General features: G+C 43.7%; 1 pseudogene; it reads right to left on the reverse strand.

Moving 5' to 3' along the window:
• Window positions 1–10,973: 10,973 nt before the first annotated feature.
• Window positions 10,974–11,630, reverse strand: LOC142449064 (acyl-protein thioesterase 2 pseudogene; annotated as a pseudogene).
• Window positions 11,631–16,389: the final 4,759 nt, after the last annotated feature.

Consider the following 16,389-nt stretch of genomic DNA (forward strand, 5'->3'; position numbering starts at 1 on the left):
TGAGAACCACTACTGTAGTAAACCAGGGCTAGCACATCTACCATGGAGCAGCAGCTAATTGCAAACGACTGACTTCCTCGCTAGCCGCCCAGCATGCGGTGCTACCAGGGGTTCCTTCTAGAAGCTGAGATTCTTAAACAGGGTGGATTTGCTCTACATGGTTTTTTGCCAAAAAGTAACCAGACTTGGAAAGTAGAAGTAGACTTACTTTCCTGGATAACCACCGTTAAAAAGTCCTTTCACTACTTTGGGGTATCCAGACCCAGGTGACACAGTGAGATTTGCGTTGGGATGCTCACCAAAAGGTAGATGGTTCAAACCCACCAGCCACTCCGTGGGAGAAAACTGTGACAGTCAGCGCTCATAGAGAATACAGCCTTGGAAATCCTGTGGACGGCTCGGAATCAATTTGGTTTGGGGTTTGACCACCAACTCCGATCACTGGCAGCAGTGGAATTGTAGCCCCGACAAGCCCTACAGCTTTGTTTATGGAAAATTGTAAGAGAAAGTTGGACAGCTTAAAAAACCTAGCTTTTAAATAAATAAATAATAACAAAAACCTAGTTTTTAATACTAATATTAATTAGGGCATATCTCAGATAAAATTCTGTGGGTTTTCTTTCTTTTAAAAAGATCATTTTATTGTGGGCTCGTACAACTCATCACAATCCATTCATCCATCCATTGTGTCCAGCACATTTGTGCATCTGTTGCCATCATCATTCTCAAAATACTTTCTACTGGAGCCCTTGGGATCAGCTACTCATTTTTCCCCTCCCTCCTTGCTTCCCACCCCACCCTGGGTTTTCTTTTCTTTTTTTCATGTTTTAAATAGTATTTTTAACACCCACAGTTTTTTAACATAATTATATTGTTATGTAAAACAATTCTTTTCCAAGACAAAAATAATCATGAGAAGGGTGCACTGTTAGATATTTCTGCAAATCATTTTATTAGAAGACACTGCAGTTTTCATACTGTTTCTACATTTAACTTGTTGCATGATGGCCTCCCGACCCCCACTTTTCTTAAACTTTATTATTTTCAAATTAGCACATTGTTCCGCATGTATTTATGTGTACAGTTCTGTGAACTGTAATACGTGTAAAGACTTTTGTAACCACCACTACAATGAAAATTAGAAGACTTTCACCAACCCATTTCATAACCACCAAAAGCATGCATCACTTAATATTTTATTTGATGAGCTTTACTAATACACATGATCCTTGCTGATCGACACGGTTAGGTTCCAAAGACCAGGTAGCTATGCAGAGTGGAGAAGATCATGAAATGGAAGATGACTACATCATGAATTAACTGCCATATATATGTATACATATATGCCAGATATATGTTGCATAACTGCCAAACCACTGGGCATAATGGGCCAGTTAAATGACATGCAACTATAACCATCACAGTCAGCGTTATTTTTGCCTCAAAACTCAGAAATCATTACTGCCAGATATATGTTATGATGCATGCAGAAAACGGGTAGATTTTTATCTATTGTTGTAAATGTAAAATTTATATTTTGCTGGATATAACGAGAGAGTGATAGCTGTAGAGTAGGTATATCTTTTTTGTTTGTTTTGTGTATATTTTAGAGTAGGTGTATCTTGTTGAGGATTTGGGGTCTATGTTCATGAGGGACATTGACCTTATTATTGCCCTTATACTTTATTTCTCTGGTGTGGACATCAAGGCAATGGTGTCCATATGAAATACTTTGGCAAGTGTTCCCTTATCTTCTATTGCCTGGAAGGGACTGGTGTTATTTCTTGTTTACACCAAGTTTTTCTTTCTGTTCTACACGGGCTTCTAAAAATTTGTGGGAAAATGGAATTTCAAGATAAAAGTAAAATACAAATTTTATTTCCATTATCTTTTAATTCTAGTTTCCACTATCTTTTTGAAGACTGTGTACATGCGTATTTTAATTTTTGTTACTTGTGCATATCTAAGAGACGAGTCCAGTGCTTGTGCCTTTGTTTTTCCCTAAGGATCTCTCAGTTCTCATATTTAGAACTTTCACTCATTTTGTGCTCATTTTTGTATCATGGTAGATATTTAAGGGTGACCTTCCTTTTTCTGCATTTGGATATCCAGTTGTCTTCATGCCATTTGTTGAAAGGCTGTTTCCTCTAAATTGATTGGTCCTGGCACCTTGTCACAAATTGACCATCAATGTGTGTGTTTATTTCTGACTTCTAAATTTCATTTTTCTGGATGTAAATTAATGCTCATTGACATGAAGGACAAGAAATCAGACAGCATATTGCACTGGACAAATGTGTTGTACATTATCTCTTTAAAGTGCTCAAGAGCAAAGACGTCACTTGGAGGATTAAGATGTACTTGAATGAAGCCACGGTCTTTTTCAATCACTTCATGTATATGTGAAACCTAGACAATGAGTAAGGAAGACTGAAGATAAATTTGGTGTACACGTGGAAGCTAGACAATGAGTAAGGAAGGCTAAAGAAGAATTGGTGTACACGTGAAAGCTAGACAGTGAATAAGAAAGACTGAAGAGGAACCGATGCCTTTGAATTAGGGTGTCAATATTAAACATATCACAGGCTTCCAGAAGAATAATCAAATATGTCTTGGAAGAAGTATGCCCAGGATGCTCCTTAAAAGCAAAGATGGCAAAGTTAAACTTCGTCTTAGGTTTTTAAGCATGTTTTCAGTAGAGACCAGTCCCTGGAGACGGGACCAGTCCCCTCGTGTTGGTGGAGAGTCAGTGAAAAAGAAGAAGACCTCAGTAAGCTAGCCTGACACGTTGGCTACAATACTGGGCTCAAAGCAAAGATTGTGAGGATGGTGCAGGACCCAGGCGTCTCATTCTGGTGTAAATGGGGTTGTAACGAGTTGGAAAACACTCAGTGACACCTAACAACAACAACAGCACAAACACCGCACAACGTTAGCCTCGGTTTAAAAATTGACTCATAATCCATCACTGTGGCTCCATGCTCTAAAATCTAACTGCTGCAGAGCGGATAGCCTAGCAACAATCATTTTAGTATGCCATAGGTGTATCCATTACAGCTGGTCAGATGATACACCTTCCAATTACTACCTCCACTATTACTGAAAGTATCAATGTTCAGTGCAGTGGCAACCTACCAATGCAGGGAAAAGTCACATTTTTAGGTGACAATTTGCTGTAGAAGGATACTTTTTAGAGTTCTGGGAGTGCCATGTGTCAATAAATTGAGAATACTAAACAACAGCATCAGCCAAACCAATGCGCTGAGTTACCTTTTGTGCCTGAGTGTATCCTGCATGGCTTGTTTTCTTTGGCTTTCATACCTGCCATCTGGTCATCTTTACTACTTTATGCCATGTTATTTTTTCCCTAGCTAAGTAGCCATATTAAACCAAACACTAGAAATAGTATTTCTCCCTAAAGATGCTAATATCTATAAAGATGCTTCTTGACGCAAATTTAGTGATTTAGCCAATAACTGAATTAATTTTCTTCAACATACAAAGCCAACTCTATACTTCATTGTGCATCATGGGCTGCAAATGAGTCCATGTGATTTTTAAAATTGCCTTAAGAGATGGGATACGCGTGCTTTAAAGTGCTAAGTGAAAGAACACATGGAATCAAATGTTTAGAAAACGAACTAGAGAAATATTACTTTTACAGTGACAGAAAGGAGTTTAGAGAAAAGGTAGGATTTGAGGAGCTACTTGGAAAAACTAGGAGCGATCTTGGTGTTTTAGACATGGTATGTGGACTGGGCAATAGTTTAGAGGCGACAATGGGATGACTTGATACAAGGGGTCTTGTGGCTTATCTCTTGAACAGAGACAGCTTTAGCATGAAGCTTAATAAAGCTCAGCTAGTTAGGATCATCCCAAGGTTCTATCTAATTTTATACTTGAAATGCTATTTTTCTTTCTTCTTAAAAAAGGTCCACCAAGTTGTATAAACATCAGGATTCTCATCATCAAAACTAAACGAGTGCAGGCTACGGAAATGGAGTCACTCAGGTCGGCTCTGAGATACTAGGTAACATTCTAAAAAGTTGTTGCTTTTTTGTTGCAGTGGGGAAATGGCTGCGCAGGTGGCTGCCAACTAACGTATTTTATTTATAAACCTTGTAGCACTGTTTAACTGTAACTTACACAAAAATTCAAACTAGTTTCTTTCCTCCCTCCCCAGCCTTTCCCTCCTGGTCCTTAATGGAACACCTGGCAGTAGCAAAGACATACCAGTTCATTTTGGTGATGATCGCCAAGCCCTGGCATGTCTGTCGCTTGCTTCCTTCCTTCCGCCGAGGTATTTGACTACCTTGGGGACGGAAGGAAGGTAGTTCTCCATTCCCAGCCAGAAAACACTAAGGAGCTCTGGGAGATCACTGCCTACTGGGCGCTTGGCCCAGCCTCTCATTCTCTCCACTAGATAGGAAGAATTTCTTCATTTTCTTTCCCCAAGACTCAACTTTTTAATTTTTGCTCATGACTCCATATTCTGAAAGAATTACTCAACTTTCAACCTTTTAATAAATTTACTAATAAGCAACCCAAACCATCCCAAATCAATTATTTTGCTTCCGTGTCAATAGGGCCTGGGGACAGCATGGGAAATGCTAATACCTCCCAGGCTTGTCCGGCTTGTCTGTCTGTTTGGAGGACCGTGGTGGCTTAGGTGTTGCTGCAACGCTGAAAGCTATGGCACCAGGATTTCACACGTCATCAGGTCAGAATAGGCTCGCCTGCGAGACTGTTAGTCACCCAGAATGTTCGCTAGTTATGAATCACGAAACACCTGAGCCTTGTGTCCTGCATTTGAACTTTGTAAACTTTCTCCTCCAGGGTGCCAATAAAAACCGGCGAGCAGGGCAGCTTAGGAGGGTCTTCTCGCTCTTGAGCCCCTCTCCCTTTCCCTCAAGACTCAATTTCTGGTCATGAGCAGTTCTTCCACGCATCTGGGGTAGCTCCCAGCTGGCTGGAGGGCTACATTTACCTAACAAATCTCTTGACTGTTGCTTCCATGAGCATCGATTGTGGACTCAAGCAAGACAAAATCCTTAAGAACTGCAATCTTTTCCCCCATTTATATTGATGCTATCTATTGGTCCAGTGGTGAGGTTTTGGTCTTCTTGACATTGAGTTTCAATCCATGCTGAAGGCTGCAGTCCTTGATCTTCATCAGCCAGTGCTTCAAGTCCTCCTCACTTTCAACAAGCAAGCTTGTGTTATCAGTCAGTATATTATAGGTTGTTAATAAGCCTTCCTGCAATGATGATGCCACATTCTTCATGTTAGCCAGCTTCTGTGATTATTTGTTCAGCACACAGATGGAATTAGTATGGTGACAAGATACAATGCTGTCACCTACCTTTCCTGATTTTAAACGATGTCGTGTCCCCTTGTTCTGTTCCTACAACTGCCTCTTGATCCATGTAGAAGTTCCACAGGAGCACAATGGAGTATTCTGGAATTCCCATTCTTCTCAAGGTGACCCATAGTTGGTTATGATCCGCACTGTTGAATACCTTGGCACAGTCAATAAAACACAAGGAAACATCTTTCTGGTATTCTCGGCTTTCAGCCAAGATCCATCTGACATCAGCAATCCTATCCCTTGTTCCACGGCCCCTTCTGAATCTGGCCTGAACTTCTGGCAGCTCCTTCTCAATGTGTTGCTGCAACGGCTTTGGATGACCTGCAGCAACATTTAGTAAAATTTTCTGACTCATGGCGACCCAGTATAGTTTCCCAAGCTGTCCGTTTTACAGGCGCAGATAGCCCAGTCTTTCCTCCAAGGAGTAGCAGGTGGGTTTGTATTGCTGACCTTGTAGTTAGCAACCCAACAAGAGCATCTGATTAGTATTCTGTTGGGTGATATAAGATACATACTCCAATCCGACCCTCATTTATGCATTGATTCATTCAACAAGTATCTATGAAACAGTTTCTGTGAGCTCCACACTGGATGCTGAGAGTAAGAACGTTGAGTGACAAATCACATTTGACTGTAAACCTCATTTTACCCCTTGTCAACTGTATGACTAGACAGTTTCTGACCTAAATATGGGTGTGTAGTTACACCTATCCCACAGAGTGATTATGATAATTAGGTGAATACCAACCACCAAGTGCCTAGCACTTAATAGGCATTCAGTTAGTAGTAACTATCTCTGTCCTGACTAGTATATATTTCCTGTGATGTCACAGTTTCCTGGGGTCTCACGTTTACTGTCAATGTCTTGAAAGCACTTCTTCATTGTTGTCAAGCGATGTCATGTCAGCTGTGACTCACACACAACCAAATGAAACTCTGCTTATCCAAGGCCACCCTCGCAAGCACTCCTACATTGTGAACCACTGTGCCAATCCATCTCATTGAAGGTCTTCTTTTTGCTGATCCTCTACTTCACCAAACATGGTGTCTTTTCTCAGGACTGATACCTCCTGATGACATGTTCAAAGTATGCAGGACCTGATCACTCCATCCTTGCTGCTAAGGAGAACTCTGGCTACACTTCTTCCAACACAGAGTTGATTGTGTGTTCTGGCAGTCCTTGGATATTCTTCACCACCGCCATAGTTCAAATGGCACCGATTCCTCTTTGCTCTTCCTTATTAATTGTTTCACTTTTGGCTGCGTATCAGGCAATTGAAAAGGTTGTGACTTGGTTCAAATGCATATCAGTCCTCCAAGTGATATTTTCCTTTTTGAGTACCTTAGAAAAGGTCTTTGCAGAAGGATTTACACAATGGAATATGTCGTTTGATTTCTTGAATGTTGCTTCTATGGATTTAATTGTGAGTCCAAAAATAAAATTATGGTAAATCCTCGACAACTTCAGTTGTCGTTGTTTATTGGTGCAGTTGTGAGTCTTTGTTTTTTGTTGAGTTATAGTTCCTACTGAAGGCTAGAATTGTGATCATCAATACGTGCTTCATTCCCCTTTGCTTTCATCAAGCAAAATGCGTTATCTGCACACCACAGGTGGTTAAGGAGCCTTCCTCCAATTCCAATTCAAGTTCTTCATATAATCTGGTTTCTTTGATTATTTTCCGAGCACACAGATTGAAAAGCCATGGTGAAAGGATACAACCCTGACACACATCTTCCCTGATTTTTAACCAGGCAGTATTCTCTCTGTCTGCTCCAAGGATTGTCTCTTGGTCTAAATAGTTTCCACAAGAGTACAATGAAGTGTTCTGGAATTCCCATTCATTACGTTGTTATTCATACTCTGTTGTGATTCACACAGTCAAATGTTCTTGCATAGTCAATAAAATGTAGGTAAAGGTATCTGCTTTCTGGTAAATATGCCATACCTGCTTTCATCCAAGATCCAGGTGACATCAGCAACGCTAACTTTTATCCCATGTCTTCTGAATCCGGCTGGAATCTCTGGCAAGGCTTTGTTGATGTACCGCCGTAACCATTTTGAAAATCATCTTGGGCAAAATTTTACTTGCATATGATATTCATGATATTGCTTGATAATTTCTTTGTTCTATTCAATTGCCTGACTTTGAAATGGGCACAGACATTGATCTTTTATTGCATCTGCCAGTTACTGCCTCTAACATTGCCTTCGTTTACGGAAGCATCTCTGTTGGTATAAGGAGTTCTAGTGGGGTGGTCGGGTAAGAATTGGGCTGTTAACTGAAAAGTTTCTGGTTCAAAACCAACAGCTACCCCACGGGAGAAAAATAGACTGGGTGTTTGCAGAAAGGTTTATAGTTTCAGAAACCTTATAAATGGGAACCAAATTGACTTGTGGCAGTGGGTTTTCAGCTGGTATTCCATCAATTCTTGGTGCCTTGCTTTTTGCCAATGCCTTCAATGGACCTTGGATTTGTTTCTTCAGGACCATTAGAGTTTGTTTATATACGACTTCCTGAAATAATTGAAAGCAAACAGTTCTTGTTGGTACAGTGATTTTTGTGTACTCTTTCTATCTTTTCAATACTTCCTGTGTAGTCCAATTTCTTGTCCCCAGAATTCTTCAATACTGCAACTCGAGGCTTGGATTTTTCCTGTAGTTCGTTCAACTTGAGAAATGCCTATGGTGCTGTGCCCTTTTGAGTTCCCAACTGTGGTTCTTTGTACATTTCATCATAACCCTTTGTCTTCTCAAGCCATCTGCTCTGCTCTTTTGCTTCATCATTTCACCACTCACTTTAGCTACTCTATGTTCAAGAACAAGTTTCAGTGTCTCTCCTGGCACCATTTTGGTTTTTTTCCCCTCTGTCTTTTAAAAAATCTTTTGCTTTCTTCATGTATGATGTCCTTGGTGCCAGCCCACAACCCATCAGGTAACATTAGTGTTCAGTGTATCACCTCTGTCCTTGACATGGGCTCTAAATTCAGGAACGATGCACTCAAGGTCACACTCTGGCTCTTACAGACTTATTTTAATTTTCTTCAGTTTCATCTAGAACTTGCTCGTGTTGATCTGTCCTGCAGTCGACCCCTGGCCTTGTTCTGTCTGATGTGGTCCCTCTCACAGATGTAATTGCTTTGATTCATATGTATTCTACTTGGCAAGTTCCTGTGTATAGTCACTGTTTATGTGGTTGAAAGCAGTTATTTTCTGATGAGCAGGTCATTGTCTTTCAAAATCCTATAATACAATCTCTGGTGGTGTTCTCGTCACTAAGGACCTATTTTCCCTTCATAGAATGGGTGGAAGTCTACCCAGACAGTCTAGGGAAGTACGGCACTTTAAATGTGGCCTTTCTAGTCAGACACATCCGGGCTTGCATCTGAAGTCAACCATTTACAACTCTGATTTAAACTCTCCAAACCTCAGTTTATAAATCTTGAAAATGTGTGGAGTGGAAGCGAATGTACTTAAAATACTTAGCATGGTCAAATAACTGGCGAGTCTCTCCACTGCCACTTTCCACCAAACACAGCTGGGAAGTTTATTCAATCCATCTAATTTTCATGGAAAGAATTAGAAGAAAACTTGGCTTGTACTGCCTACTCCATCCTATATTGTCAATAAACACTCTGTCGGATTGCTCCAGCTCTCAGATTACTGACTTCAGTATGTGAGGAACGGGGTGCCTGGGGTGGTAAATAGCGCCAGGAGCCCAGGGCTGGCTTCTTTCTGGTTGTTCTTTTAGCAGAAACAGAATCACGCAGGAGTGTCACCGTGATGGGAATGAGTAAAATGGAAATGCCAAAGATTTTCCAAAACCAAATAATCCCACAACTGTGAAAGTCTCAATTCTCCGAGACTATTCCAGTCAACCCTCTCCTTGATGATCAATCAAGCATGATGGTCCAGACAGGTAATATTGGAGGGAAATCGCCCTCTCCGTTCTGGCATCGTGCCAGAGTTTTCATATACTGCTAAATAGCAGGTGTAACTGAAAGGGACCGCAACTCCACAGGGTCTATTCTGGAAAGTGGTGACAACACTGCTGGCTGCTACAAGCTAATGTTAACCAGCTTGATTGCTGTCCTTCCACTCCCCTTTCCAGGCCTCTAAAGTACGGAAAACAGCTGGTGGAGCAACTCTCCATCGGGAACTTTTTCTTGTGCATTATTGCGATTTGCTTAAAGTCACCCTCTCTTGCATATTGCCAGTGCAGAAATAACTTAGCAGTTGAAAGACAGCCCTCACTCATGCCCATAGGCTTCTTTCCCTTGACTTGTTTAAGTCTTGCTCAAAGGTACAAGGCCATGCTCTAGATCAGTGTTTCTCAACCTTCCTCAGGCCGCGACCCTTTAATATTGTTCCTCATGTTCTAGTGACCCCCATAAGCCATAAAATTATATTCACTGCTCCTTCATCACTGTCATTTTGCTACTGTTAGCAATCGGGTGACCCCTGTGAAAGTGTCATTTGACCCCCAAAGGGGTCTTGACCCACAGGTTGAGAAGCGCTGCTCTAAAGTTTGACTTTCTAAAGGATAGGAAAGTATTCTTTCTAGCCTGCTGAATGATCTCTCACAGCTAGCAATGGAAACAGATGGTCCATAGAAACTGCTCAGGGACGGCCCCCTTCAGGAGGTGCCCAGGGCATGCTCCATAGCTGCCCTGCTTAGGATCCACCTCTGTCCTTTCTCCAAGCGTTAGCTCAGAAACGAGCTATGCTTGTCCCTGTAGGTGAGCAAGGGAGATGTTTTGTTGGTTTTACTAGCCCGTGATAGAGGTGTTTTGTTCTCAGGTCTGCGCCGTTAGCCCTGGACCCGAGTTGAACTAAAAGAAGCTGTCTCTGTAGCACAGTTGCAAGAAGGGTCGGGTCTTCAGAAATTTTGTCATTTTCAATTGGAACATTATTCTTTCTCATTTTTTTGAGGAAGCAATTTCCTTAATTTTATCGGAATCCAGGATACAACAAGAAAATCACCCAAAACCACACGGAGACAGAAGACAGACAATTGCTCCCCCACGGCCACCTTACCTCAAGAACAAGGACTGAGTGTGGGTGGCAGCTGGGGAGACCTTGAGCCTCCAGCCAGCCCAGCAGTCTCCAGGCCTGCACGAAGGAGATGACACACAGGGGAGGTGGGGCAAGCAGGGGACGCCACCCCTTGACCAACACTCCTGCCAGGCTGCGGCAGGTGGCCCACAGCAGCCGGGGGCGGACCCTGGGCACATTCGTGATTCAGAAGCGGCTGGAGAGGAGGCAGATGACATGATTATCTGGACAGAGTTCTTGGGGGGTCAGTAGGTGGGGCCCAGGAGGGTCCGGTTGGGCCAAACCCTGAGGTCACAAGAGGGGGGCCAAAGTGGGGCTAGTGAGTGAGGTCCTTAGTGAGTGGGTCAGCGACTGGGCCCCTTCCTCCCGCTGCCAATACTGCTGCTGGGGGGCCGCCTCCAGGGAAGGGGTGGGGTGGGGGGGGGCGGAAGAGAAGCAGCTCTCTGCCTGCGGGGGCGGGGGGCAAGCTGGGCAGGCCTTGGCCTGTCTGCCCCAAGGCCTGTGGGAGAGGACAGGTGGAGGAAGTGGGGGTGTTGGCTCTGCCGCTCAGATCTATGCTGTGTTCCTCCAACGCCTGTTAGACAGGAGGCAAGGCTTCTCCAGAGACTCCTTCCCAGCGGCCATCTCCCGCGGGCAGGAGCTGTGCATGACTCCCGGCTGCGTCTGTGGCAGGTGTGACGATGGAGCGGGGCTTTTCAGCCGTCAGTCCCCAAACCCGATAGGCACCATGGGGTCCAGCTCCCCGTGGCACTGAAGGGTGGCCAGGTCCTTGGCGCTGCCATGGGCTGCCTGGGGGAAGGGAAGACCCGGTGCAGCGGCAGCCAACAGCTCAGCGCCACGATGCCAGCCAGAGGGTGGGGGCAGTGAGGGCGGTGTAGAGGGACAGGCCCCACCCCATGAGAAGCCTGCCAGCACCTCGTGCTCAATCAGGGCCTTGATGTTCTCCGCTGCCTTCTTGATGCCAGCCTCGTCCGCCGGGGCCTCCGGGCTCAGCCCCATCAGGTCCAACCAGGAGGGCATGCCCATCTTCATATTGAGTGTCCCAGGGATCCGAGGCGCATGGGGACAGGTGTACTTGACATGAGGGAGCCGGTTGGCAGAGAGGGCGTCAGCCCAGCTGTGCTCATAAACGCGGCCGTTTCCTGCTCAGCTCCAGACACAGTGGCAGCATCGGGGAGCAGGGGGCACAGACAGGGTATCACCACACATGCACCACAGGGCTCCACGGCTGGGGCCTCCACTCCGCCGGCCTCTCCACACCTCGGGGGTTCTGCTCCTTCACTCTTCCCCTCGGCCGCCCTGCCGGACTCGCTAATATGTTTTTCTAAACCACCCCAAGAGCCACAGAGATTTTGGACACAAAACATTAGAGTTTGCAAGAACTATTCTGTGATATATCAGAATTAGTATAAAATGTTTATAAACATTTGTGTGTCTTTCGTATCTTTAAGAGTCTAGTAAGGAAAAGTCAGACAAATATTCAGTGAAATGTGTCGTGGACAAAGCTTCTTAGAATGCCCCAGAGGTGTCTGAAAAATCACCCGTGGAAATAAGAATATATAACAAGGAATCTTATAGCACCATGGCAAGTCCAACAAACATTATTTCTTAGTAATCACGAAGTACAATAATGTGATAGTTTAGTCAATCTTCTACACTAATATGGCCAGACAGTATACTAAATAACTCAGAGTTAAAAACATGTGCTTAGAAGACCACCATGCATCAGTCAGCTTGTCACACTGGGTGGCTTGTATGTACCTGTTATACAGAAAGTTATGCCACCGGCTTTTCAAATACCAGCAGGGCCTGGGTGGGGAAAGGTTTCCGTGGAGCTCACAGACTGAGCACAGACTATGCACAAGGTATGAGCTGCCTGCGTCTGAGGGATTAGCCACTGGAAACCTTGTAAATGGCAGTTTTTATTGAATATGGTGCTGGAATGAGCCCCTCGGGTGGAGGGCACTCAAAATGCCTTCAAAGGAGAGCCACACAACTGTGTGGTTTCCTGGGCCAGGGAAGACAAATCCAACAGAGATGGTGTGAGATTCATCATTAACCTCCCTGGCGGCAATCCCGAGGTGGCTCAGGTGAATGTTGACTGTCAGAAGCGGTAACCCCGAGCCATACTCGGGATTACACCGCAGAGAAGTCCCTTAAAAAGAATATGACAAGATCTATCTTGAAGCACAATGCTGTGTGTGTGTGCCAAAGGGCAATAGCTATGCGTCTCCAAGGAAATCCCATTAAAAACAACTGTTATTCAAATTTATGCACCAACCACTATAGCTAGTGATTGGAAAAAAATCGAAGAATTCCACCAACTTCTTCAGTCTGAAATTGATCAACTAGTTATCATTGAATGAAAATCAAAGACTTCAGCTTTCAGTGTCGGATGTGACTCCGTGTAAAGGAAACAAAAATCCTCCGAACGTGATGATTGATGGAGAAAACATTGACGTTGTCAAGGACTTCATTGCAGCTGGATCCATAATCAGTTCGAATGGAAGCAGCAGTCAAGAAATAAACCAGATGCATAGAATTGGGCAGGTCTGCTGCTTAAGGGCTCTTGTCGAAGTAAGAAGGTCACTTTGGGACAAAGATGCTGCAGACTCTAGCAGCCACGGTATTTTCAACTGCATCATAGGCACGCGGATGTCAGCCCATGAATGAGGAAGACTGTGGGAGAATTGATGCATTTGAATTATGGTATTGGTGAAAAAATATTGAAAGTACCATGAACTGCTAGAAGAATAAAACCAGTCTATCTTGGAAGAAGTATAGCTAGAATGATCCTTAGAATCAAGAGCGGTAAGATTTAACCTCATGTCCTTTGGGCATGTTCTTAGGAGAGGCCAGTTCCTGGAAAAGGGCATCATGCTTGGCAAAGTAGATGGTCAGTTAAAAAGAAAGGGCCTCAGGAAGATAGATGGTAGTGGCTCCCACAATGGACTCCAACCTCAGAGCACTTATGAGGAAGGGCCAGGGCCAGGCAGTGTTTCGTTCTGTGTGCACAGCTGTAGTGAATCGGAGCCAAAACCATAGCACTTAGCAACAACAATAACATCTTTATAAGACACAGAGAGTGTAACATATGATAAAATAATAATTTATGAATTATGAAGGGTGCATAAGGGAGGGGGAGTGGGGAGGGAGGGGGGAAATGAGGAGCCTATATTAAGGGTCTCAAGTAGAAGGCAAATGTTTTGAGAATGATGATGGCAACAAATGTACAAATGTGCTCGACACGATGGATGTATGGATTGTGATAAGAATTGTACGAGCCTCCAATAAAATGATTTTTTTTAAGTCACAGAGAGATGCTGATGTCATTTGCTAGACAATACAACAACAAATAATGTAGAAAAGAGGGAGAAAAATGTTTAGCAAATATACTTACAGAATTATAGCTAAAAGAAACATTGGGAGAAAACTGAGCTACCCATCTCTCCACAGATGTCCTACACCGCATGCCCAATCCCCAGTGCCTGAAGCTCTGGAAGGCTTTAGTTCAGATAATGTTCATGACCATGGATCTGGCTCTTCCCCTCAGTCAAACATTTTCTGAATGCTTGCATCGTCTTGTGTAGTTCTTCTAATAACTCTCTGTAGGCATAGGAGGTCGATATTAGTCTTGCCATTTTTATAGATGACATCCAGAGAATAATTTGTCCAAGATGGCACAGTTAGTAAGTGGCAGACCATGGCGGTGGAAAGCCAAGTCTGTCTGACATTGATTCTCTACTGGTCATTTCTCCATTTGCTTTTAGCTCCAATATCGTCCTTTCATGCTGGCTCTGTATTGCTGCTCTGTGTTGTCCAAGATGGCCACCCATTGTCCATATGGATACTTCCATGTAAATTAATTAAAATTAAGTAGAATTAAAGTTCAATTCTTCAGTCACACAAGCCAAATTTCAAGAGCCCATTAGTCCGTATGTGGCTAACAACTACCATTTTGTACTACACAAATTGTAGACTCTTTTTATTGTTGTGGAGAGTTCTGCTGAACCAGGTTGAATTCTAGACCCTCTATATTACATTTCCTTTACAGAAATTTCTAGTAGCAATGGGATGCCCTGAGGGGAAGGGGCAAGACCAGAAAGCAATGTCTTCCTCTGACATTCTCTCTTAGTTCCAGGCTCCAGGGGCCTTTGGCAGTTTTAGCAGTAGCCCCAGCGGCCCCCAGCTGCTGGTCGGCGGTGGGTGGCTGCTGTAGGTAGCAGTGGTGGGCCGGAGTGTTGCTGGTGGTTCTGGCAGTAACAGGATGTTTCATCAGAGACTGTGATGAATGCCTGATAGACCTAGTAACTTGACTCTCTCCTATTTTTCTACCTGTTTTCTCCCCTCTAACCTTAGAACTTGATTCTCTCAGGTATCTCTAAACCCCTTGTTCAATATTTCAACCCTTCTAGAACTTTTGTAACCATTCCCTCTATTTAACCTAGGCTTTCCAATCAATCCAAACCAGCTCAGTCACGACCAAAGCCACAAAATTAGAAAAGACCAGAATTTGTAAAATGTGGGTGTACGATCCAGTACAATCATCAGGACAGGGAAAATGACAGCTTGAAACATTGAAATGAATGAGAGACTCAGGAAGAGGCAGAGTGAGCTATCTCAGGAACTCCATGTATAAGATTAGATAATGGACAGGATGGAGGAGAGCCATACCCATTCAAAGAGTTTCCTAATCAAAGTATTTTTCCCCTTATCTGACCACTCAATAGGAAATCTTCCACGCCCTACAGATAATCTCTAAGAACTCTGCAGCAGTGCTGTGTTGACCCCACACCCAAACCCATGCCATCACATCAATTCTAACTCATCGTGACCCTCTAGAGCATTGGGTGTCAACCTTCCTAATGCCGAGACCCTTTCATATCGTTCTTCATGCTGTGGTGACCCCATCAAAATATTTTTGTTGCTACTTCATCACTGTACTTTTACTACTGTTATGAATCATAATGTAAATACCTGATATGCAGGATGTATTTTCATGGTTACAAATTGAACATCATTGAAGCATAGTGATTCATCACAAAAACAATATGTCATTATATATCATGAAATATTTATTTCTAATGACAAATAAATGAAAGATTGTCTTGAAATTTTCTCATAGTGTAGCCTGGGCAACAGTCTTTATGCAGGGTACTTGTATGTGGGCATATCTGCATGTGGGCGGACCCGCCTGGAGACAGATAGAGCGGTATCTTGGTTCCTAAGGCCATCAGAAATATGTGTTTTTCCATGAACTTAGGTGACCCTTGTGAAAGGGTCGTTTGATCCCCAAAGGAGTCATGACCCACAGGGGCGAACCGCTGCTTTAGAGTGTTTCTGAGGCTGTAATGAATATTTCCAGGAGCAGCCAGTCTCTGCTATCTTGTAGTTTAATGTCTACCCGACAGCCCCACCAAGGTTCTTAAAGCTATGTTGAAACAGAGGGGGAAGCCAGTAAAAATGACCTTTGAAAAACTATACTGAAAGGGGTTTATTCCCTAGAAGACTGCAGTATTTAGGTCTGGGGACAATTCAGGGAGCTCTGGAGCTGTAGTGGATCATATACTGGGCTGCTAACCACAAGGCCAGTGATTCAAACCTACCAGCTTCTCCGAGGGAGAAGGATGAGGCTTTCTACTCCCAGAAAGAGTTGCAGAGTTGGAAACCGCCAGGGACAGTGGTTTTACTCTGCTCTGTGGGATCGCTCTGAGTCAGAATCACATTGATGGCTGTTATGAGGGCAAATCAAGGAGCCGGGGTGGCACAGTGGTTGAGTCCTGGGCTATGAACAGTGGTCAGTGGTTTAGATCCACCAGTAGCCTCTGTGGGAGAACAACATGCAGTCAGCTTCTGTAGAGACTCTAGCATTAGACACCCATGGACGGGTCTATTCTGTCCTCTGGGGTTGCTGTGGGCAACTGGGGCAATGTTCAAAGGGGAGCCAACATGCAGGAGCTCAAGAAGA

This window comes from Tenrec ecaudatus, chromosome 5 (assembly GCF_050624435.1).
Source record: "Tenrec ecaudatus isolate mTenEca1 chromosome 5, mTenEca1.hap1, whole genome shotgun sequence".
Classification (NCBI taxonomy): domain Eukaryota; kingdom Metazoa; phylum Chordata; class Mammalia; order Afrosoricida; family Tenrecidae; genus Tenrec; species Tenrec ecaudatus.